Source organism: Bombina bombina, chromosome 2 (assembly GCF_027579735.1).
Source record: "Bombina bombina isolate aBomBom1 chromosome 2, aBomBom1.pri, whole genome shotgun sequence".
In the NCBI taxonomy this organism is placed as follows: Eukaryota; Metazoa; Chordata; class Amphibia; order Anura; family Bombinatoridae; genus Bombina; species Bombina bombina.
In genome coordinates, this window is record NC_069500.1 from 105,624,667 (window position 1) to 105,648,420 (window position 23,754).

Here is a 23,754-nt window from a genome sequence, read left to right on the forward strand (position 1 = left end):
TAAGTCCCTCCCAACACACAGTGTTTATGCTTAACGAAAATCTCCATGGCCGTTGGTGCCTGACGGGTTCTGAGGTTGACACGATTTAACAGGTTTAGCTAACGTTTCACATGACAGACGTAATGAATGGATCACAGCTTGCTTGACTAGACCCAAGGTTTGTGACCAAGACCATCCGTCGTTGCATAAACATTTATATATGTCATATGGTATTAGAATTGCTTACCTTTACGGCTGACAGTATGCCACCTAATTATTTCCTTGATTGCAGAGCGCAAGCACTATGGTTCCATATGGAGGGTCTGAACAGGCACAACACTACATGCCGATAGTGGAGTACACCTAGCGCCTACTAAATAAGACCTCTGGCTTTGATAATTTGACACCTAGTTGTCAAAATGGAAAGATGAAACTAATAAGGTATACCAAAGCGCCAACTATACGAAGGCTGGGTCTGGACCTAATGCAATATTATCAAACGATTACAATAAACAATTTATTGAGTACACAAATAAGTTAAAAACATGGATCCATGTATAAACAATCAAATTTATACAACAATAATAGCTAAATGAATAGTTAAAACAAATAGTTATGTAACGGATATAGCATTTAAAATTGTGCAAACATTGCTCTTAAAAATATTCATAAAAAATTCCAAATTTAGTATAAGGCTCACAACAGAAATTCAACTTTGTGTTTACCATATACACATACACAGATTTGTACAGCAATAATAGCTAAATGAATAGTTAAAACAAATAGTTAAATAGCAGATATGGCATTTAAAATTGTGCAAACAATGCTCTTAAAAAATATTCCTAAAAAATTCCAAATTAAGTATAAGGCTCACAACAGAAATTCAACTTTGTGTTTACCACATACACATAATAGGTGAAATATATTAGTCAGTTATATAATATTATCTAACCAATAATGTTCTCGATTCTATGCAATACTAAATATTGCCAATAGTGACTAATGTGTAGGGCTCTGAGTAAGACCTTTAACTGTGTGTTTACCACATACGCATTGTCAAATAAAAAATATTGTGACAGCAATAAGCCAATGTAAAGAATGTGTATCAAAAAAGTTGTGTGCAAAAATTAGTGTACAAAAGATATTAATGGTCAAAAATAGGTTGATCTTCAAAAAACGTGAATTAAGAACAAAGATTGTGAAAAATGAAAAACCAAAAATTTACAAAAACATTGTGGTGTGTTCCAATAGTAACTTATATAAATGTAAATAATAGTCCAAAAAATAGTCCAACAGTGAAAACTTAATAGAAAAAATAATCCAACAATAAATTATAATAAGTAGTGTGTCTCTTTAAGAAAAAACAATAATCCTTAAAGTGTTGTGAATCCTAACAGCAATAGTTATGGTGATTTTCCAAGTGTTTTATACTGAATAGCAGTGTCAGTACTTGCTAGCCTTTTCCAACCCAAAATTCTATCTTCTTGGCAAATATTTTGTTATAAAAAAAAAAAAAAATAGGTTGATCTTCAAAAAAACAGAATTTATGTTTACCTGATAAATTACTTTCTCCAACGGTGTGTCCGGTCCACGGCGTCATCCTTACTTGTGGGATATTCTCTTCCCCAACAGGAAATGGCAAAGAGCCCAGCAAAGCTGGTCACATGATCCCTCCTAGGCTCCGCCTACCCCAGTCATTCGACCGACGTTAAGGAGGAATATTTGCATAGGAGAAACCATATGGTACCGTGGTGACTGTAGTTAAAGAAAATAAATTATCAGACCTGATTAAAAAAACCCGGGCGGGCCGTGGACCGGACACACCGTTGGAGAAAGTAATTTATCAGGTAAACATAAATTCTGTTTTCTCCAACATAGGTGTGTCCGGTCCACGGCGTCATCCTTACTTGTGGGAACCAATACCAAAGCTTTAGGACACGGATGAAGGGAGGGAGCAAATCAGGTCACCTAAATGGAAGGCACCACGGCTTGCAAAACCTTTCTCCCAAAAATAGCCTCAGAAGAAGCAAAAGTATCAAACTTGTAAAATTTGGTAAAAGTGTGCAGTGAAGACCAAGTCGCTGCCCTACATATCTGATCAACAGAAGCCTCGTTCTTGAAGGCCCATGTGGAAGCCACAGCCCTCGTGGAGTGAGCTGTGATTCTTTCGGGAGGCTGCCGTCCGGCAGTCTCGTAAGCCAATCTGATGATGCTTTAAATCCAAAAAGAGAGAGAGGTAGAAGTTGCTTTTTGACCTCTCCTTTTACCGGAATAAACAACAAACAAGGAAGATGTTTGTCTAAAATCCTTTGTAGCATCTAAATAGAATTTTAGAGCGCGAACAACATCCAAATTGTGCAACAAACGTTCCTTCTTTGAAACTGGTTTCGGACACAGAGAAGGTACGATAATCTCCTGGTTAATGTTTTTGTTAGAAACAACTTTTGGAAGAAAACCAGGTTTAGTACGTAAAACCACCTTATCTGCGTGGAACACCAGATAAGGAGGAGAACACTGCAGAGCAGATAATTCTGAAACTCTTCTAGCAGAAGAAATTGCAACTAAAAACAAAACTTTCCAAGATAATAACTTAATATCAACGGAATGTAAGGGTTCAAACGGAACCCCCTGAAGAACTGAAAGAACTAAATTGAGACTCCAAGGAGGAGTCAAAGGTTTGTAAACAGGCTTAATTCTAACCAGAGCCTGAACAAAGGCTTGAACATCTGGCACAGCAGCCAGCTTTTTGTGAAGTAACACCGACAAGGCAGAAATCTGTCCCTTCAGGGAACTTGCAGATAATCCTTTTTCCAATCCTTCTTGAAGGAAGGATAGAATCCTAGGAATCTTAACCTTGTCCCAAGGGAATCCTTTAGATCCACACCAACAGATATATTTTTTCCAAATTTTGTGGTAAATCTTTCTAGTTACAGGCTTTCTGGCCTGAACAAGAGTATCGATAACAGAATCTGAGAACCCTCGCTTCGATAAGATCAAGCGTTCAATCTCCAAGCAGTCAGCTGGAGTGAAACCAGATTCGGATGTTCGAACGGACCCTGAACAAGAAGGTCTCGTCTCAAAGGTAGCTTCCAAGGTGGAGCCGATGACATATTCACCAGATCCGCATACCAAGTCCTGCGTGGCCACGCAGGAGCTATCAAGATCACCGACGCCCTCTCCTGATTGATCCTGGCTACCAGCCTGGGGATGAGAGGAAACGGCGGGAACACATAAGCTAGTTTGAAGGTCCAAGGTGCTACTAGTGCATCCACTAGAGCCGCCTTGGGATCCCTGGATCTGGACCCGTAGCAAGGAACTTTGGAGTTCTGACGAGAGGCCATCAGATCCATGTCTGGAATGCCCCACAGCTGAGTGACTTGGGCAAAGATTTCCGGATGGAGTTCCCACTCCCCCGGATGCAATGTCTGACGACTCAGAAAATCCGCTTCCCAATTTTCCACTCCTGGGATGTGGATAGCAGACAGGTGGCAGGAGTGAGACTCCGCCCATAGAATGATTTTGGTCACTTCCTCCATCGCTAGGGAACTCCTTGTTCCCCCCTGATGGTTGACGTACGCAACAGTTGTCATGTTGTCTGATTGAAACCGTATGAACTTGGCCCTTGCTAGCTGAGGCCAAGCCTTGAGAGCATTGAATATCGCTCTCAGTTCCAGAATATTTATCGGTAGAAGAGATTCTTCCCGAGACCAAAGACCCTGAGCTTTCAGGGATCCCCAGACCGCGCCCCAGCCCATCAGACTGGCGTCGGTCGTGACAATGACCCACTCTGGTCTGCGGAATGTCATCCCTTGTGACAGGTTGTCCAGGGACAGCCACCAACGGAGTGAGTCTCTGGTCCTCTGATTTACTTGTATCTTCGGAGATAAGTCTGTATAGTCCCCATTCCACTGACTGAGCATGCACAGTTGTAATGGTCTTAGATGAATGCGCGCAAAAGGAACTATGTCCATTGCCGCTACCATCAACCCGATCACTTCCATGCACTGAGCTATGGAAGGAAGAGGAACGGAATGAAGTATCCGACAAGAGTCTAGAAGTTTTGTTTTTCTGGCCTCTGTCAGAAAAATCCTCATTTCTAAGGAGTCTATTATTGTTCCCAAGAAGGGAACCCTTGTTGACGGAGATAGAGAACTCTTTTCCACGTTCACTTTCCATCCGTGAGATCTGAGAAAGGCCAGGACAATGTCCGTGTGAGCCTTTGCTTGAGGAAGAGACGACGCTTGAATCAGAATGTCGTCCAAGTAAGGTACTACAGCAATGCCCCTTGGTCTTAGCACAGCTAGAAGGGACCCTAGTACCTTTGTGAAAATCCTTGGAGCAGTGGCTAATCCGAAAGGAAGCGCCACGAACTGGTAATGTTTGTCCAGGAATGCGAACCTTAGGAACCGATGATGTTCCTTGTGGATAGGAATATGTAGATACGCATCCTTTAAATCCACCGTGGTCATGAATTGACCTTCCTGGATGGAAGGAAGAATAGTTCGAATGGTTTCCATCTTGAACGATGGAACCTTGAGAAACTTGTTTAAGATCTTGAGATCTAAGATTGGTCTGAACGTTCCCTCTTTTTTTGGGAACTATGAACAGATTGGAGTAGAACCCCATCCCTTGTTCTCTTAATGGAACAGGATGAATCACTCCCATTTTTAACAGGTCTTCTACACAATGTAAGAATGCCTGTCTTTTTATGTGGTCTGAAGACAACTGAGACCTGTGGAACCTCCCCCTTGGGGGAAGTCCCTTGAATTCCAGAAGATAACCTTGGGAGACTATTTCTAGCGCCCAAGGATCCAGAACATCTCTTGCCCAAGCCTGAGCGAAGAGAGAGAGTCTGCCCCCCACCAGATCCGGTCCCGGATCGGGGGCCAACATTTCATGCTGTCTTGGTAGCAGTGGCAGGTTTCTTGGCCTGCTTTCCCTTGTTCCAGCCTTGCATTGGTCTCCAAGCTGGCTTGGCTTGAGAAGTATTACCCTCTTGCTTAGAGGACGTAGCACCTTGGGCTGGTCCGTTTCTACGAAAGGGACGAAAATTAGGTTTATTTTTTGCCTTGAAAGGCCGATCCTGAGGAAGGGCGTGGCCCTTACCCCCAGTGATATCAGAGATAATCTCTTTCAAGTCAGGGCCAAACAGCGTTTTCCCCTTGAAAGGAATGTTAAGTAACTTGTTCTTGGAAGACGCATCAGCCGACCAAGATTTCAACCAAAGCGCTCTGCGCGCCACAATAGCAAACCCAGAATTCTTAGCCGCTAACCTAGCCAATTGCAAAGTGGCGTCTAGGGTGAAAGAATTAGCCAATTTGAGAGCATTGATTCTGTCCATAATCTCCTCAAAAGGAGGAGAATCACTATCGACCGCCTTTATCAGCTCATCGAACCAGAAACATGCGGCTGTAGCGACAGGGACAATGCATGAAATTGGTTGTAGAAGGTAACCCTGCTGAACAAACATCTTTTTAAGCAAACCTTCTAATTTTTTATCCATAGGATCTTTGAAAGCACAACTATCCTCTATGGGTATAGTGGTGCGTTTGTTTAAAGTGGAAACCGCTCCCTCGACCTTGGGGACTGTCTGCCATAAGTCCTTTCTGGGGTCGACCATAGGAAACAATTTTTTAAATATGGGGGGAGGGACGAAAGGAATACCGGGCCTTTCCCATTCTTTATTAACAATGTCCGCCACCCGCTTGGGTATAGGAAAAGCTTCTGGGAGCCCCGGCACCTCTAGGAACTTGTCCATTTTACATAGTTTCTCTGGGATGACCAACTTGTCACAATCATCCAGAGTGGATAATACCTCCTTAAGCAGAATGCGGAGATGTTCCAACTTAAATTTAAATGCAATCACATCAGGTTCAGCTTGTTGAGAAATGTTCCCTGAATCAGTAATTTCTCCCTCAGACAAAACCTCCCTGGCCCCATCAGACTGGGTTAGGGGCCCTTCAGAAATATTATTATCAGCGTCGTCATGCTCTTCAGTATCTAAAACAGAGCAGTCACGCTTACGCTGATAAGTGTTCATTTTGGCTAAAATGTTTTTGACAGAATTATCCATTACAGCCGTTAATTGTTGCATAGTAAGGAGTATTGGCGCGCTAGATGTACTAGGGGCCTCCTGAGTGGGCAAGACTCGTGTAGACGAAGGAGGGAATGATGCAGTACCATGCTTACTCCCCTCACTTGAGGAATCATCTTGGGCATCATTATCATTGTCACATAAATCACATTTATTTAAATGAATAGGAATTCTGGCTTCCCCACATTCAGAACACAGTCTATCTGGTAGTTCAGACATGTTAAACAGGCATAAACTTGATAACAAAGTACAAAAAACGTTTTAAAATAAAACCGTTACTGTCACTTTAAATTTTAAACTGAACACACTTTATTACTGCAATTGCGAAAAAACATGAAGGAATTGTTCAAAATTCACCAATTTTTCACCACAGTGTCTTAAAGCCTTAAAAGTATTGCACACCAAATTTGGAAGCTTTAACCCTTAAAATAACGGAACCGGAGCCGTTTTGAACTTTAACCCCTTTACAGTCCCTGGTATCTGCTTTGCTGAGACCCAACCAAGCCCAAAGGGGAATACGATACCAAATGACGCCTTCAGAAAGTCTTTTCTAAGTATCAGAGCTCCTCTCACATGCGACTGCATGCCATGCCTCTCAAAAACAAGTGCGCAACACCGGCACGAAAATGAGGCTCTGCTTATGCTTTGGGAAAGCCCCTAAAGAATAAGGTGTCTAAAACAGTGCCTGCCGATATTATTATATCAAAATACCCAGATAAAATGATTCCTCAAGGCTAAATATGTGTTAATAATGAATCGATTTAGCCCAGAAAAAGTCTACAGTCTTAATAAGCCCTTGTGAAGCCCTTATTTACGATCGTAATAAACATGGCTTACCGGATCCCATAGGGAAAATGACAGCTTCCAGCATTACATCGTCTTGTTAGAATGTGTCATACCTCAAGCAGCAAGAGACTGCTCACTGTTCCCCCAACTGAAGTTAATGCTCTCAACAGTCCTGTGTGGAACAGCCATGGATTTTAGTGACGGTTGCTAAAATCATTTTCCTCATACAAACAGAAATCTTCATCTCTTTTCTGTTTCTGAGTAAATAGTACATACCAGCACTATTTCAAAATAACAAACTCTTGATTGAATAATAAAAACTACAGTTAAACACTAAAAAACTCTAAGCCATCTCCGTGGAGATGTTGCCTGTACAACGGCAAAGAGAATGACTGGGGTAGGCGGAGCCTAGGAGGGATCATGTGACCAGCTTTGCTGGGCTCTTTGCCATTTCCTGTTGGGGAAGAGAATATCCCACAAGTAAGGATGACGCCGTGGACCGGACACACCTATGTTGGAGAAACGTGAATTAAGAACAAAGATTGTGAAAAATGAAAAACCAAAAATTTACAAAAACATTGTGGTGTGTTCCAATAGTAATTTATATAAATGTAAATAATAATCCAAAAAATAGTCCAACTGTGAAAACTTAATAGAAAAAAATAATCCAACAATAAATTATAATAAGTAGTGTGTCTCTTTAAGAAAAAAACAATAATCCTTAAAGTGTTGTGAATCCTAACAGCAATAGTTATGGTGATTTTCCAAGTATTTTATACTGAATAGCAGTGTCAGTACTTGCTAGCCGTTTTCCAACCCAAAATTCTATCTTCTTGGCAAATATTTTGTTATAATCCCTGGATGATCTTCTGTAAAAGAAAGATATGATGGTGTAGATTGTTTTTAGATCAATAGAAAATGAAATTGTGCTTACCAGTCGACGCGTTTCGGTCACAAAGAGACCTTTATCAAGACTGGTTTTATGGTGTTAGTAGTGGTCTTTTAATACCAGACTGATTGCTGGCCATAAAATTGTGGAACAGGAAGTGTTTGTTAAGCACTTCCTGTTTTACTGACCTTAAATGTGTGTTTAAAATATACAGTTTATAGTTTAAAAATTTGTGATTAAAAAATCCATTATAATACATTTAGATGGTATCCTTATTTTGTCAAGCTCTGTCTGCATTTGATCATTTTTATTCAGAGAAAATACAAAAATTCCTATGTTAGAATACAGTGTTCCAGATTTGGAAAAATATATATACAAACCCAGCCTTTTTAGTTATGACTTCATACCTATTATTTAAAAAAAAAAAAAAATTCCTACCACACCTGGTGTTCCCAGGCGGTCTCCCATCCAGGTACTGACCAGGCCTGGCCCTGCTTAACTTCCAAGATCAGATGGGATCAGGTGCATTCAAGGCAGTGTGGCTGTAGACATTTCTGTATTAGCCCTATTTCTCATCATGATCTGATCAGAAAGAGAGTTTACTGTCATCTCCAAGCCGTTTTTTCAGCTGTTTCTATTGGGTATAATCTCAGTAGGGGCTTGGTTTCTATTGGATGGGGCAGGGGTGTGTATAATAGGCTCAATTTCATTGGATAGTAGTTGGAATGTTGTTAAAACATTCCCTTATCTGTCATAATAAAGCCATTTTAGCGTATATGTTAAGGTGTCATTTTTAGATGTCATTTCTAGATGCCAATTTTCACATATGCTTGCTAATCTAAGAGAATAAAAAGCGGAAACAAGACATATTCTATATAAAGGATGGACTTGCTAGTTTCATCTTTTACTTATTACACAATCTATGCTGATTATATATCCCTTACAATATTCCTAATGGTGTTATATTGTTGTCTTCTATATACTGGATTTTGCTATAGTGCTATGTCTGTGCTGAGGTGTGAATTATTATCCAGAATAAAGAGAAATGTTTTTTTTTTTTTTATACAAACAAGGTGAAACCTCAATAGGTTTTAAGTGGAACAGAAACGTATGGGAACCAGATGGTGGTGTAGAAATATTAAACAACCTTTATTTGTTTAACATAAATATCCAATCGAGTGGGAAAGTGACCTCTATACTAGTAGTGTCTTATCTGGAGAGATATAAGCCCTGATTAATGCGTTATATAATCATAGAAAAACTATCAGATAAACTATCCTCAAATCTTTTTTCAAATTTAGAATAGACACCTATCATTACAAACTCAATGGTGTGTGGCATATAGCGTACCCTAGTGACGAGTGTAAAGCATCTGTGGGTTAACCTAGTTCACCCAAAACCTTTTTCTTTTTAAATTATAATTTATAATTATATTTGTTCCTGTTTATGTACTATATATCCAGAGTTTTATGTCTGAGTTTATATATATGAATGATTGAATTGCGGTCTTCTTTAAATATGAACATCAAATATGTTTTAGGTACTAACCTTGTAAAAATCTATCTAAATCACAAAGTTTATAGAGGGGTATGTAGCTAGCAGTGCTAGAGTATTAGGAATAGAGCCATAATGCAACCAGAAGATGCCCATATATGGGTATACGTTTAAAATTTGTCATATATGCAGAGAGAGGTGGATATAGCAGGAGGTATTCATGCACAGTTAGGGGAATTTAGTTTTTTTAGAAGATCGTTGATTATGATACTTGCTATCATGTTTCACAACCCGTGTATTCATAAAAGCAAACACAGTATTATACTGTTCTTCGCCAAAAGAGGCACTTCTCATGGGATTAGTAAAATTAAACATATTCCCATGGTTTCTCTGGGTTGCTTTTGAGATTTTTCCTTTATATCTCATTATAGTTAGTTTAGTTAAGGTTTAAAAGGTGAGATAGATCCTCTTTGTTGTTTAACCCTCTGGGATATAAGCAGTCTAAATAAAATATCCATTTGGATTCTGCCGTTAGTAACTTCTTTTCGTAATTGCCTCCTCTCCAGTTCTTAGTTACTTTTTGAATCCCCATATATTTAAGTGTATTAATATTCCCTTGATGTTTCATAGAGAAATGTTTATACAGTGGGGTATCCATATTGCGTTTTTCAATTTGCAGGATATGCTCACGTATCCTATCTCGCAATGGCCTGGATGTCTGTCCTATGTATTGGAGGCCACATGGACATTGGAGTAAATAGACCACTCCCTTATCTTGGCAACGGATCAGGTTTCCAATTTTGTATTTTTCTCTGGTATTGTTGGAGTGAAATTCATCCGTTTTTACTCCACATTTGCATGCTTTGCAAGTGTGACAGGGGAAGAAGCCCTTAACCTTTTTCCCAAAGACGTCTTGTATTTCGGGGCTGGACTGACCTTACTTGGCGGGATCAGAGGCTGCTTCCGGGTGGTAAATCGCCATAGAACAAGCCACTGAGCTGTTGTTCGTTCCTGGTAGAGCGCTTCTCTCTTTGTATGCAAATTATTATGACCCTGGGGAAGTCTCCCTATGGGTGATGGGGGAAACCAGACGTGGACTCCTTGCCCAGTTTGCTTAGAGGAATGTGGCTGCACCTCACTGACGAGGCCCATAGGAGGCCGAAACGATCGTCTGGGGTTGTCATGTTCCTTGTTCAGAGGAGAATTGCCTGGTATTTCGGGGCTGGACTGACCTTACTTGGCGGGATCAGACTGATATACTTCAGGAAAGTTTTCTTCTGTGAAAAGCACACTGGTCTAAAAGAGGCTGCTTCCGGGTGGTAAATCGCCATAGAACAAGCCACTGAGCTGTTGTTCGTTCCTGGTAGAGCGCTTCTCTCTTTGTAAGTAAATAGACCACTCCCTTATCTTGGCAACGGATCAGGTTTCCAATTTTGTATTTTTCTCTGGTATTGTTGGAGTGAAATTCATCCGTTTTTACTCCACATTTGCATGCTTTGCAAGTGTGACAGGGGAAGAAGCCCTTAACCTTTTTCCCAAAGACGTCTTGTATTCCTGGAGGAACAATTTCTGATGACAAGGAAAAAGACACCAATGGAGGAACAATTTCTGATGACAAAGAAAAAAACACTGAAGGAGGAATATTTAATCTAAGTTCATATGAATTGAATGAAGATGAAAAATCTGTTCTTCAATTTGGTTTATCTTTTGCTCCATCAAGAAGCCTTGATAAGTTCACTACTTTCGTAAGTACGAAAGAATTTATCAGAAGACTAACTCTTAAGAGATTCTTTTTAAGACCCCCAACAGAAAGAATGGGATATGGGTTTAATGAAGCTGAAAACTTAAAGGTAGATGCACACAGAGCTAAGGCCGAAATCAACTTTTTATCCTACAACTCACAAAGGGACGGCAATCGAGACATTTGAAACAGTAGTGTGCAGAGAAATACGTGATATAAGCTCTAAAAAACTGAAGAATAAGAAACAGAATCTATCAGATAAACAGTTGGAAACCATTAAGAATTTGGAACAAAACCAGAACCTCACTATAAAATCTGCCGATAAAGGAGGAGGAATCGTAGTCATGAATAGAGATGACTATGAAGCAGAGAACAGACGTATCCTAACAACAACAACACCTATTATAAATTATCAAAAAATCCAGTGGACACATTTAAAGAAGAACTGGTAACACTGCTGAAGAGGGCCAAGGAAGAAGGAATATTGAATGACAAAGAATACAACTATTTGAATGTACATCATCCAATAACTCCAGTGTTATATCACCTTCCAAAGATCCATAAATCCCTCCAAAATCCGCCAGGAAGGCCAATAATTTCCGGGATAGGTTCATTAAGTAGCAACCTATCGGAATATTTGGATAAACATCTGCAAAAACACGTGAGGCAACTCCCCTCCTTCTTGAGAGATTCGACTCAGATACTTAATCTCCTGGAAGAGCTGACATGGGAAAAGGATTATATCCTGGCGACTTGTGACGTGACAGCATTGTACACGAGCATCCCGCATGAAGAGGGACTGGAAGCAGTGAAATTCTACCTCGAAAAAGATACGGAAATTCCATCTGAACAGATTGAATTCATTTTGGATAGTATTCATTATATTCTAAATCACAACTACTTCTGCCATGATGGCAAATTCTACCGACAAATTTGTGGGACGGCGATGGGGACCAGGTTCGCGCCGAGCTACGCCAATCTGTATATGGGCAAATGGGAGGAAATATTTTGGGACTCCTGCCCAGCCGGCGCGGACCTGGTCCTCTAGCGTCGATACATAGATGATATAATCATAGTTTGGAAAGGGTCACAGGCAGACTTGGAATACACCTTTTAAGTGATGAATAAAAATACGGCCAATCTAAAATTCACATATGAATGGAGTCACACGACTCTCACATTTTTGGATCTGAACATAGAAGTGAAAGGAGGGAAATTAGAAACATCCACCCATTTTAAAAAAGTGGACAGTAACAATTATGTCCACAAAACAAGCTGCCATCACAATACATGGAAGAATAATATTCCAAAAGGACAGCTTTTACGTATGAGAAAAAATTGTTCTGATCCATCAAAATGGGAAGAACAGGCGCAAATAATAAAACAAAAATTTGTGGAGAGGGGTTATGAAGAAGAGATGTTGGACCAAAGAATTGATGAGGTAAGAGAGATAGAACACTCACCAACTATAAGGAGAGGAATAAGGGGAACAAAGACGAAGAAACTCTTAACATCCCTTTAATTACAGAGTATAGTGCAAACAGTAAGATCATAGAAAAGATCTTCCGGAAACACTGGGCACTACTTAAAGACGATGACATACTGGGAGAAAAATTATCTCAGGTACCAAAGTTTGTATATCGAAAAACGAACAACTTAAAGAATAAACTGGCACCAAGCATACAGAAGAAAAATCCTCCAGGAATACAAGACGTCTTTGGGAAAAAGGTTAAGGGCTTCTTCCCCTGTCACACTTGCAAAGCATGCAAATGTGGAGTAAAAACGGATGAATTTCACTCCAACAATACCAGAGAAAAATACAAAATTGGAAACCTGATCCGTTGCCAAGATAAGGGAGTGGTCTATTTACTCCAATGTCCATGTGGCCTCCAATACATAGGACAGACATCCAGGCCATTGTGAGATAGGATACGTGAGCATATCCTGCAAATTGAAAAACGCAATATGGATACCCCACTGTATAAACATTTCTCTATGAAACATCAAGGGAATATTAATACACTTAAATATATGGGGATTCAAAAAGTAACTAAGAACTGGAGAGGAGGCAATTACGAAAAGAAGTTACTAACGGCAGAATCCAAATGGATATTTTATTTAGACTGCTTATATCCCAGAAGGTTAAACAACAAAGAGGATCTATCTCACCCTTTAAACCTTAACTAAACTAACTATAATGAGATATAAAGGAAAAATCTCAAAAGCAACCCAGAGAAACTATGGGAATATGTTTAATTTTACTAATCCCATGAGAAGTGCCTCTTTTGGCGAAGAACAGTATAATACTGTGTTTGCTTTTATGAATACACGGGTTGTGAAACATGATAGCAAGTATCATAATCAACGATCTTCTAAAAAAACTAAATTCCCCTGTGTATGAATACCTCCTGCTATATCCACCTCTCTCTGCATATATGACAAATTTTAAACGTATACCCATATATGGGCATCTTCTGGTTGCATTATGGCTCTATTCCTAATACTCTAGCACTGCTAGCTACATACCCCTCTACAAACTTTGTGATTTAGATAGATTTTCACAAGGTTAGTACCTAAAACATATTTGATGTTCATATTTAAAGAAGACAGCAATTCAATCATTCATATATATATAAACTCAGACATAAAACTCTGGATATATAGTACATAAACAGGAACAAATATAATTATAAATTATAATTTAAAAAGAAAAAGGTTTTGGGTGAACTAGGTTAACCCACAGATGCTTTACACTCGTCACTAGGGTACGCTATATGCCACACACCATTGAGTTTGTAATGATAGGTGTCTATTCTAAATTTGAAAAAAGATTTGAGGATAGTTTATCTGATAGTTTTTCTATGATTATATAACGCATTAATCAGGGCTAATATCTCTCCAGATAAGACACTACTAGTATAGAGGTCACTTTCCCACTCGATTGGATATTTATGTTAAACAAATAAAGGTTGTTTAATATTTCTACACCACCATCTGGTTCCCATACGTTTCTGTTCCACTTAAAACCTATTGAGGTTTCACCTTGTTTGTATAAAAAAAAAAAAAAACATTTCTCTTTATTCTGGATAATAATTCACACCTCAGCACAGACATAGCACTATAGAAAAATCCAGTATATAGAAGACAACAATATAACACCATTAGGAATATTGTAAGGGATATATAATCAGCATAGATTGTGTAATAAGTAAAAGATGAAACTAGCAAGTCCATCCTTTATATAGAATATGTCTTGTTTCCGCTTTTTATTCTCTTAGATTAGCAAGCATATGTAAAAATTGGCATCTAGAAATGACATCTAAAAATGACACCTTAACATATACGCTAAAATTGCTTTATTATGACAGATAAGGGAATGTTTTAACAACATTCCAACTACTATCCAATGAAATTGAGCCTATTATACACACCCCTGCCCCATCCAATAGAAACCAAGCCCCTACTGAGATTATACCCAATAGAAACAGCTGAAAAACGGCTTGGAGATGACAGTAAACTCTCTTTCTGATCAGATCATGATGAGAAATAGGGCTAATACAGAAATGTCTACAGCCACACTGCCTTGAATGCACCTGATCCCATCTGATCTTGGAAGTTAAGCAGGGCCAGGCCTGGTCAGTACCTGGATGGGAGACCGCCTGGGAACACCAGGTGTGGTAGGAATATTTTTTTTTTTTTTTTTAAATAATAGGTATGAAGTCATAACTAAAAAGGCTGGATTTGTATATATATTTTTCCAAATCTGGAACACTGTATTCTAACATAGGAATTTTTGTATTTTCTCTGAATAAAAATGATCAAATGCAGACAGAGCTTGACAAAATAAGGATACCATCTAAATGTATTATAATGGATTTTTTAATCACAAATTTTTAAACTATAAACTGTATATTTTAAACACACATTTAAGGTCAGTAAAACAGGAAGTGCTTAACAAACACTTCCTGTTCCACAATTTTATGGCCAGCAATCAGTCTGGAATAAAAATACCACTACTAACACCATAAAACCAGTCTTGATAAAGGTCTCTTTGTGACCGAAACGCGTCGACTGGTAAGCACAATTTCATTTCTCCTGTTAAGTGTAGTCAGTCCACGGGTCATCCATTACTTATGGAATATTTCTCTTCCTAACAGGAAACTGCAAGAGAATTACCCAGCAGAGCTTGCTATATAGCTCCTCCCCTCACCTATCATACTCAGTCATTCTCTTGCAGCCTAACTAAAAAGGAAGCTGTGAGAGATCTGTGGTGTTTTTTTAACTTAGTTTATTCTACAATCAAAAGTTTGTTATTTTTAAATGGCACCGGAGTGTGCTGTTTATTCTCAGGCAGCATTAGAAGAATCTGCCTGGGTTTCTTTCTATGGTCTTAGCAGACGTAACTAAGATCCACTGGCTGTTTCTCATCTGAGGCGTGAGGTAACTTCAGAAAAGGGGAATAGCATGCAGGGCCCCCCTGCAACAAATGAGGTATGCGCAGTAATTTATTTTCTAAGGAATGGAATTGACTGAGAAAATACTGCTGATACCATTGTAAAGTAAGTTCAGCCTTAAATGCAGCGATAGCGACTGGTATCAGGCTGATGTGTGTGTGTGTGTGCACTGAATGTATTTTCTAAGGAATGGAATTGACTCTGAAAATACTGTAAATACTGAAATAATGTATGAGCCTTAACTGCAGTAAAAGCGACTGGTAGCAGGCTTGTAAATAATAATACATAACTTTTAAATGTATGTTTAAAACGTTTTACTGGCTTGTTAATCGTTTTTGTGAGGTACTTGGTGATAAAACTTATTAGGGCATGATTTTTACCACATGGCCATTTTTGTTTTCTGCATAGAAACAGTTTCTGAGCTTCCCCACTGTTGTAATATGAGTGGGAGGGGCCTATTTTAGCGCTTTTTTACACAGTAAAAATTCAGTCACAATCTGTCTACTTCATCCTCCATGATCCAGATCGTCTCTAGAGAGCTCAGGGGTCTTCAAAATCCATTTTGAGGGAGGTAATCAGTCACAGTAGTCCTGTGACAGTGTATTTGACTGTGAGAAAAAACGTTAATTATATAATTGTTATCCGTTTTTGGGTACTAAGGGGTTAATCATCCATTTGCTGGTGGGTGCAATCCTTTGCTAACTTAATACATTTACTGTGAAAATTTGGTTGCTATAACTATTTTTGATCATTGTTATTTCAACTGTGTCAGTTTTTCTGTGCTTCTTAAAGGCACAGTAACGTTTTTTATATTGCTTGTAAATTAATTTTGAAAAGTATTTCCAAGTTTGCTAGTCTCATTGCTAGTTTGTTTAAACATGTCTGACTCAGATGAATCTCTTTGTTCACTATGTTTAAAGGCCAATGTGGAGCCCAATAGAAATTTGTGCACTCAATGTATAGATGTCACTTTAAATAAAAGTCAATCTTTACATGTAAAGAAATTATCACCAGACAACGAGGGGGAAGTTATGCCGACTAACTCTCCTCACGTGTCAGTACCTTCGCCTCCCGCTCAGGAGGTGCGTGATATTGTGGCGCCAAGTACATCAGGGCGGCCCATACAAATCACTTTGCAAGACATGGCTACTGTTATGACAGAAGTACTGTCTAAATTGCCAGAATTAAGAGGTAAGCGCGATCACTCTGGAGTTAGAACAGAGCGCGCTGATAATGGTAGAGCCATGTCTGATACTGCGTCACAATTTGCAGAACATGAGGACGGAGAGCTTCATTCTGTGGGTGACGGGTCTGATCCGCGTAAACTGGATTCAGAGATTTCAAATTTTAAATTTAAGCTTGAGAACCTCCGCGTATTGTTAGGGGAGGTATTAGCGGCTCTGAATGATTGTAACACGGTTGCAATTCCAGAGAAAGTATGTAGGCTGGATAAATATTTTGCGGTACCGGTGTGTACTGACGTTTTTCCTATACCTAAAAGGCTTACAGAAATTGTTAACAAGGAGTGGGATAGACCCGGTGTGCCCTTTTCACCACCTCCTATATTTAGAAAAATGTTTCCAATAGACGCCACCACACGGGACTTATGGCAGACGGTCCCTAAGGTGGAGGGAGCAGTTTCTACTTTGGCTAAGCGCACCACTATCCCGGTGGAGGATAGCTGTGTTTTTTCAGATCCAATGGATAAAAAGTTAGAGGGTTACCTTAAGAAAATGTTTGTTCAACAAGGTTTTATATTACAACCCCTTGCATGCATCACGCCTGTTACTGCTGCGGCGGCATTCTGGTTTGAGTCTCTGGAAGAGACCATTCGCACAGCTCCATTGGATGAAATTATGAACAAGCTTAAAACCCTTAAGCTAGCTAACTCATTTGTTTCTGATGCCGTCGTACACTTAACCAAACTTACGGCTAAGAACTCCGGATTCGCCATTCAAGCGCGCAGAGCGCTATGGCTTAAATCCTGGTCAGCTGACGTGACTTCTAAATCCAAATTGCTTAATATTCCTTTCAAAGGGCAGACCTTATTCGGGCCCGGCTTGAAAGAAATTATTGCTGACATTACTGGAGGTAAGGGCCATGCTCTACCTCAGGACAGGGCCAAATCAAAGGCCAAACAGTCTAATTTTCGTGCCTTTCGTAACTTCAAGGCAGGAGCAGCATCAACTTCCTCCGCTCCAAAACAGGAAGGAGCTGTTGCTCGTTACAGGCAGGGCTGGAAAGTTAACCAGTCCTGGAACAGGGGCAAGCAGGCCAAGAAACCTGCTGCTGCCCCCAAGACAGCATGAAGAGAGGGCCCCCTATCCGGAAACGGATCTAGTGGGGGGCAGACTTTCTCTCTTCGCCCAAGCTTGGGCAAGAGATGTCCAGGATCCCTGGGCGTTGGAGATCATATCTCAGGGATATCTCCTGGACTTCAAAACTTCTCCTCCACGGGGGAGATTTCATCTTTCAAGGTTATCAGCAAACCAAACAAAGAAAGAGGCGTTTCTACGCTGTGTACAAGACCTCTTACTAATGGGGGTAATCCACCCAGTTCCGCGGACGGAACACGGGCAGGGATTCTATTCAAATCTATTTGTGGTTCCCAAAAAAGAGGGAACCTTCAGACCAATCTTGGACTTAAAAATCCTAAACAAATTTCTAAGAGTTCCATCATTCAAAATGGAAACTATTCGAACCATCCTTCCCATGATCCAAGAGGGTCAGTACATGACCACGGTGGACTTAAAGGATGCCTACCTTCACATACCGATTCACAAGGACCATTACCGGTATCTGAGATTTGCCTTCCTAGACAGGCATTACCAGTTTGTAGCTCTTCCCTTCGGATTAGCTACGGCCCCAAGAATCTTTACAAAAATTCTAGGATCACTTCTGGCGGTACTAAGACCGCGAGGCATAGCGGTGACTCCGTACCTAGACGACATTCTGATACAAGCGTCAAGTTTTCAAACTGCCAAGTCTCATACAGAGATAGTTCTGGCATTTCTGAGGTCGCATGGGTGGAAGGTGAACGTGGAAAAGAGTTCTCTATTACCACTTACAAGAGTTCCCTTTCTAGGGACTCTTATAGATTCTGTAGAGATGAAAATTTACCTGACAGAGGCCAGGTTATTAAAACTTCTAAATGCTTGCCGTGTCCTTCACTCCATTCCACACCCGTCAGTAGCTCAGTGCATGGAAGTAATCGGCTTAAATGGTAGCGGCAATGGACATAGTACCATTTGCGCGCCTGCATCTCAGACCGCTGCAATTGTGCATGCTAAGTCAGTGGAACGGGGATTACTCAGATTTGTCCCCCCTACTAAATCTGGATCAAAAGACCAGAGATTCTCTTCTATGGTGGCTCTCTCGGCCACATCTGTCCAAGGGGATGACCTTTCGCAGGCCAGATTGGACGATTGTAACAACAGACGCCAGCCTTCTAGGCTGGGGAGCAGTCTGGAATTCCCTGAAAGCTCAGAGATTATGGACTCAGGAGGAGAAACTCCTCCCAATAAATATTCTGGAGTTAAGAGCAATATTCAATGCTCTCCTAGCTTGGCCTCAGTTAGCAACTCTGAGGTTCATCAGATTTCAGTCGGACAACATCACGACTGTGGCTTACATCAACCATCAAGGGGGAACCAGAAGTTCCCTAGCGATGTTGGAAGTCTCAAAGATAATTCGCTGGGCAGAGTATCACTCTTGCCACCTGTCAGCGATCTACATCCCAGGCGTGGAGAACTGGGAGGCGGATTTTCTAAGTCGCCAGACTTTTCATCCGGGAGAGTGGGAGCTCCATCCGGAGGTCTTTGCTCAACTGATTCGTCGTTGGGGCAAACCAGATCTGGATCTCATGGCGTCTCGTCAGAACGCCAAGCTTCCTTGTTACGGATCCAGGACCAGGGACCCGGGAGCGGTGCTGATAGATGCTCTGACAGCCCCTTGGGTCTTCAACATGGCTTATGTGTTTCCACCATTCCCAATGCTTCCTCGTTTGATTGCCAAGATCAAACAGGAGAGAGCTTCGGTGATTCTGATAGCGCCTGCGTGGCCACGCAGGACCTGGTATGCAGACCTAGTGGACATGTCGTCCTGTCCACCGTGGTCTCTTCCTCTGAGACAGGACCTTCTAATTCAGGGTCCTTTCAAACATCCAAATCTAATTTCTCTGAGGCTGACTGCATGGAGATTGAACGCTTGATTCTATTAAAGCGTGGTTTCTCGGAGTCGGTTATTGATACCTTAATACAGGCTAGGAAGCCTGTTACCAGAAAAATTTACCATAAAATATGGCGTAAATATTTACGTTGGTGCGAATCCAAGAGTTACTCAAGGTTAGGATTCCTAGGATATTGTCCTTTCTACAAGAGGGTTTAGAAAAGGGCTTATCTACTAGTTCGTTAAAGGGACAGATTTCTGCTCTGTCTATTCTTCTACACAAACGTCTGGCTGAAGTTCCAGACGTTCAGGCTTTCTGTCAGGCTTTAACTAGGATTAAGCCTGTGTTTAAGTCTGTTGCTCCGCCATGGAGCTTAAACTTAGTTCTTAATGTTCTTCAAGGCGTTCCATTTGAACCCCTTCATTCCATTGATATCAAGTTGTTATCTTGGAAAGTTCTGTTTTTGATGGCTATTTCCTCGGCTCGAAGAGTCTCTGAGTTATCTGCCTTACATTGTGATTCTCCTTATCTGATTTTTCATTCAGACAAGGTAGTCCTGCGTACTAAACCTGGGTTCTTACCTAAGGTAGTTACTAACAGGAATATCAATCAAGAGATTGTTGTTCCATCTCTGTGTCCTAACCCTTCTTCAAAGAAGGAACGACTTTTGCATAATCTGGACGTAGTCCGTGCCCTGAAATTCTATTTGCAGGCAACTAAGGATTTTCGTCAAACTTCTTCCCTGTTTGTCGTTTACTCTGGACAGAGGAGAGGTCAAAAGGCTTCGGCTACCTCTCTCTCTTTTTGGCTTCGTAGCATAATACGCTTAGCCTATGAGACTGCTGGACAGCAGCCTCCTGAAAGGATTACAGCTCATTCTACTAGAGCTGTGGCTTCCAACTGGGCCTTTAAAAATGAGGCCTCTGTTGAACAGATTTGCAAGGCTGCGACTTGGTCTTCGCTTCACACTTTTTCAAAATTTTAAAAATTTGACACTTTTGCTTCGTCGGAGGCTATTTTTGGGAGAAAGGTACTTCAGGCAGTGGTTCCTTCTGTTTAATGTTCCTGCCTTGTCCCTCCCTTCATCCGTGTACTTTAGCTTTGGTATTGGTATTCCATAAGTAATGGATGACCCGTGGACTGACTACACTTAACAGGAGAAAACATAATTTATGCTTACCTGATAAATTCCTTTCTCCTGTAGTGTAGTCAGTCCACGGCCCACCCTGTTTTTACGGCAGGTCTAAATTTTAATTAAACTCCAGTCACCACCGTACCCTATGGTTCCTCCTTTCTCGTCTGCTTTGGTCGAATGACTGAGTATGATAGGTGAGGGGAGGAGCTATATAGCAAGCTCTGCTGGGTAATTCTCTTGCAGTTTCCTGTTAGGAAGAGAAATATTCCATAAGTAATGGATGACCCGTGGACTGACTACACTACAGGAGAAAGGAATTTATCAGGTAAGCATAAATTATGTTTTTCTATTGATCTAAAAACAATCTACACCATCATATCTTTCTTTTACAGAAGGATCATCCAGGGATTATAACAAAATATTTGCCAAGAAGATAGAATTTTGGGTTGGAAAACGGCTAGCAAGTACTGACACTGGTATTCAGTATAAAATACTTGCAAAATCACCATAACTATTGCTGTTAGGATTCACAACACTTTAAGGATTATTGTTTTTTCTTAAAGAGACACACTACTTATTATAATTTATTGTTGGATTATTTTTTCTATTAAGTTTTCACAGTTGGACTATTTTTTGGATTATTATTTACATTTATATAAATTACTATTGGAACACACCACAATGTTTTTGTAAATTTTTGGTTTTTCATTTTTCACAATCTTTGTTCTTAATTCACGTTTTTTGAAGATCAACCTATTTTTGACCATTAATATCTTTTGTACACTAATTTTTGCACACAACTTTTTTGATACACATTCTTTACATTGGCTTATTGCTGTCACAATATTTTTTACTTGACAATGCGTATGTGGTAAACACACAGTTAAAGGTCTTACTCAGAGCCCTACACATTAGTCACTATTGGCAATATTTAGTATTGCATAGAATCGAGAACATTATTGGTTAGATAATATTATATAACTGACTAATATATTTCACCTATTATGTGTATGTGGTAAACACAAAGTTGAATTTCTGTTGTGAGCCTTATACTTAATTTGGAATTTTTTAGGAATATTTTTTAAGAGCATTGTTTGCACAATTTTAAATGCCATATCTGCTATTTAACTATTTGTTTTAACTATTCATTTAGCTATTATTGCTGTACAAATCTGTGTATGTGTATATGGTAAACACAAAGTTGAATTTCTGTTGTGAACCTTATACTAAATTTGGAATATTTTATGAATATTTTTAAGAGCAATGTTTGCACAATTTTAAATGCTATATCCGTTACATAACTATTTGTTTTAACTATTCATTTAGCTATTATTGTTGTATAAATTTGATTGTTTATACATGGATCCATGTTTTTAACTTATTTGTGTACTCAATAAATTGTTTATTGTAATCGTTTGATAATATTGCATTAGGTCCAGACCCAGCCTTCGTATAGTTGGCGCTTTGGTATACCTTATTAGTAACAACACTACATGCCTTCAGGAAGGATAATAGGCAACTTGGTTGTTGTGCAGTCTGTACCTCCCGTATTGTTTCCCACCTCTTCCCTTCCCTCAATGCGCTCAGTTATACTTAAAAATGCTGGGTCCTCAAGTCAATCAATACCAGTGGATATTTCTTGTTTTTGATTATGTTGTGTTTTGTTTGTATGTTATAATAATGCAGAGGGCTTGGCCGCCCCACATGGTTCATGAAAAGACTTTTTGGCCTCCAAGTGGACTCTATCATATTGTTAAGACTGCATTTTACAGCCTACAACTTGCCTTATGATGTTTGATACTGTATAATGCTATGTGGCAATGTCCAAGTTCCCCTGTAAAAATTCAATAAAAAAAGTTTAAAAAAAAAATCTACAAGACAGTGGCTCCCTGGCTCCTGGGTTTGGCGAACCGTACATTAAAGAATATACCTTTTTCAAATTCACTAAATGGTTTGCCACCTCAAGCAACTGCACTTTCAGAAACGGACAGATATATCTTCTAAAAAAAATGAAGTATAACAAGACAGATCAGAAGGTTAAAAAAATAAAATAAAAAAATAAAAGTAAATATATTTTTAAACAATACCCTATAAGAAGTGCTGCTACAGTCAAACTGCTATTATGAACTCAATTCTCTGCAAAAAAAAATTAAACATGGCATGGATGTGCACGAATACCTTTTCACCTTCCATTACCCATAAGCCCTAATAAGAGCTTAATTGGCACAGATATCCTATGCTGGTTTCCCTTTGACCTACCATCCTTGGGCCTAGATTTAGAGTTCGGCGGTAGCCGTCAAAACCAGCGTTAGAGGCTCCTAACGCTGGTTTTGGCCGCCCGCTGGTATTTGGAGGCAGTGATTAAAGGGTCTAACGCTCACTTTACAGCCGCGACTTTTCCATACCGCAGATCCCCCTACGCCATTTGCGTAGCCTATCTTTTCAATGGGATCTTTCTAACGCCGGTATTTAGAGTCGTTTCTGCAGTGAGCATTAGAGCTCTAACGACAAGATTCCAGCCGCCTGAAAAAAGCAGGAGTTAAGAGCTTTCTGGCTAACGCCGGTTCATAAAGCTCTTAACTACTGTACCCTAAACTACACTAACACCCATAAACTACCTATGTACCCCTAAACCGAGGTCCCCCCACATCGCCGCCACTCGATTAAAATTTTTAACCCCTAATCTGCCGACCGCCACCTACGTTATACTTATGTACCCCTAATCTGCTGCCCCTAACCCCGCCGACCCCTATATTATATTTATTAACCCCTAACTTGCCCCACACAACGTCGCCGCAAGCTACTTAAAATAATTAACCCCTAATCTTCCGACCGCAAATCGCCGCCACCTACGTTATCCCTATGTACCCCTAATCTTCTGCCCCTAACATCGCCGACCCCTATGTTATATTTATTAACCCCTAATCTGCCCCCCACAACGTCGCCGACACCTACCTACACTTATTAACCCCTAATCTGCCGAGCGGACCTGAGCGCTACTATAATAAAGTTAT

At 40.1% G+C, this 23,754-nt stretch overlaps 1 protein-coding gene and 2 pseudogenes across 4 annotated transcripts in view; 1 reads left to right on the forward strand and 2 right to left on the reverse strand.

Moving 5' to 3' along the window:
* NADK2 (NAD kinase 2, mitochondrial) overlaps window positions 1-23,754 on the reverse strand; it is a 329,344-nt gene that overhangs the window by 223,945 nt on the left and 81,645 nt on the right. The gene's annotated exons all lie outside the window — the stretch shown is intronic.
* LOC128650821 (uncharacterized) lies at window positions 8,180-8,298 on the reverse strand (annotated as a pseudogene).
* On the forward strand, window positions 14,549-14,667 carry LOC128650822 (uncharacterized; annotated as a pseudogene).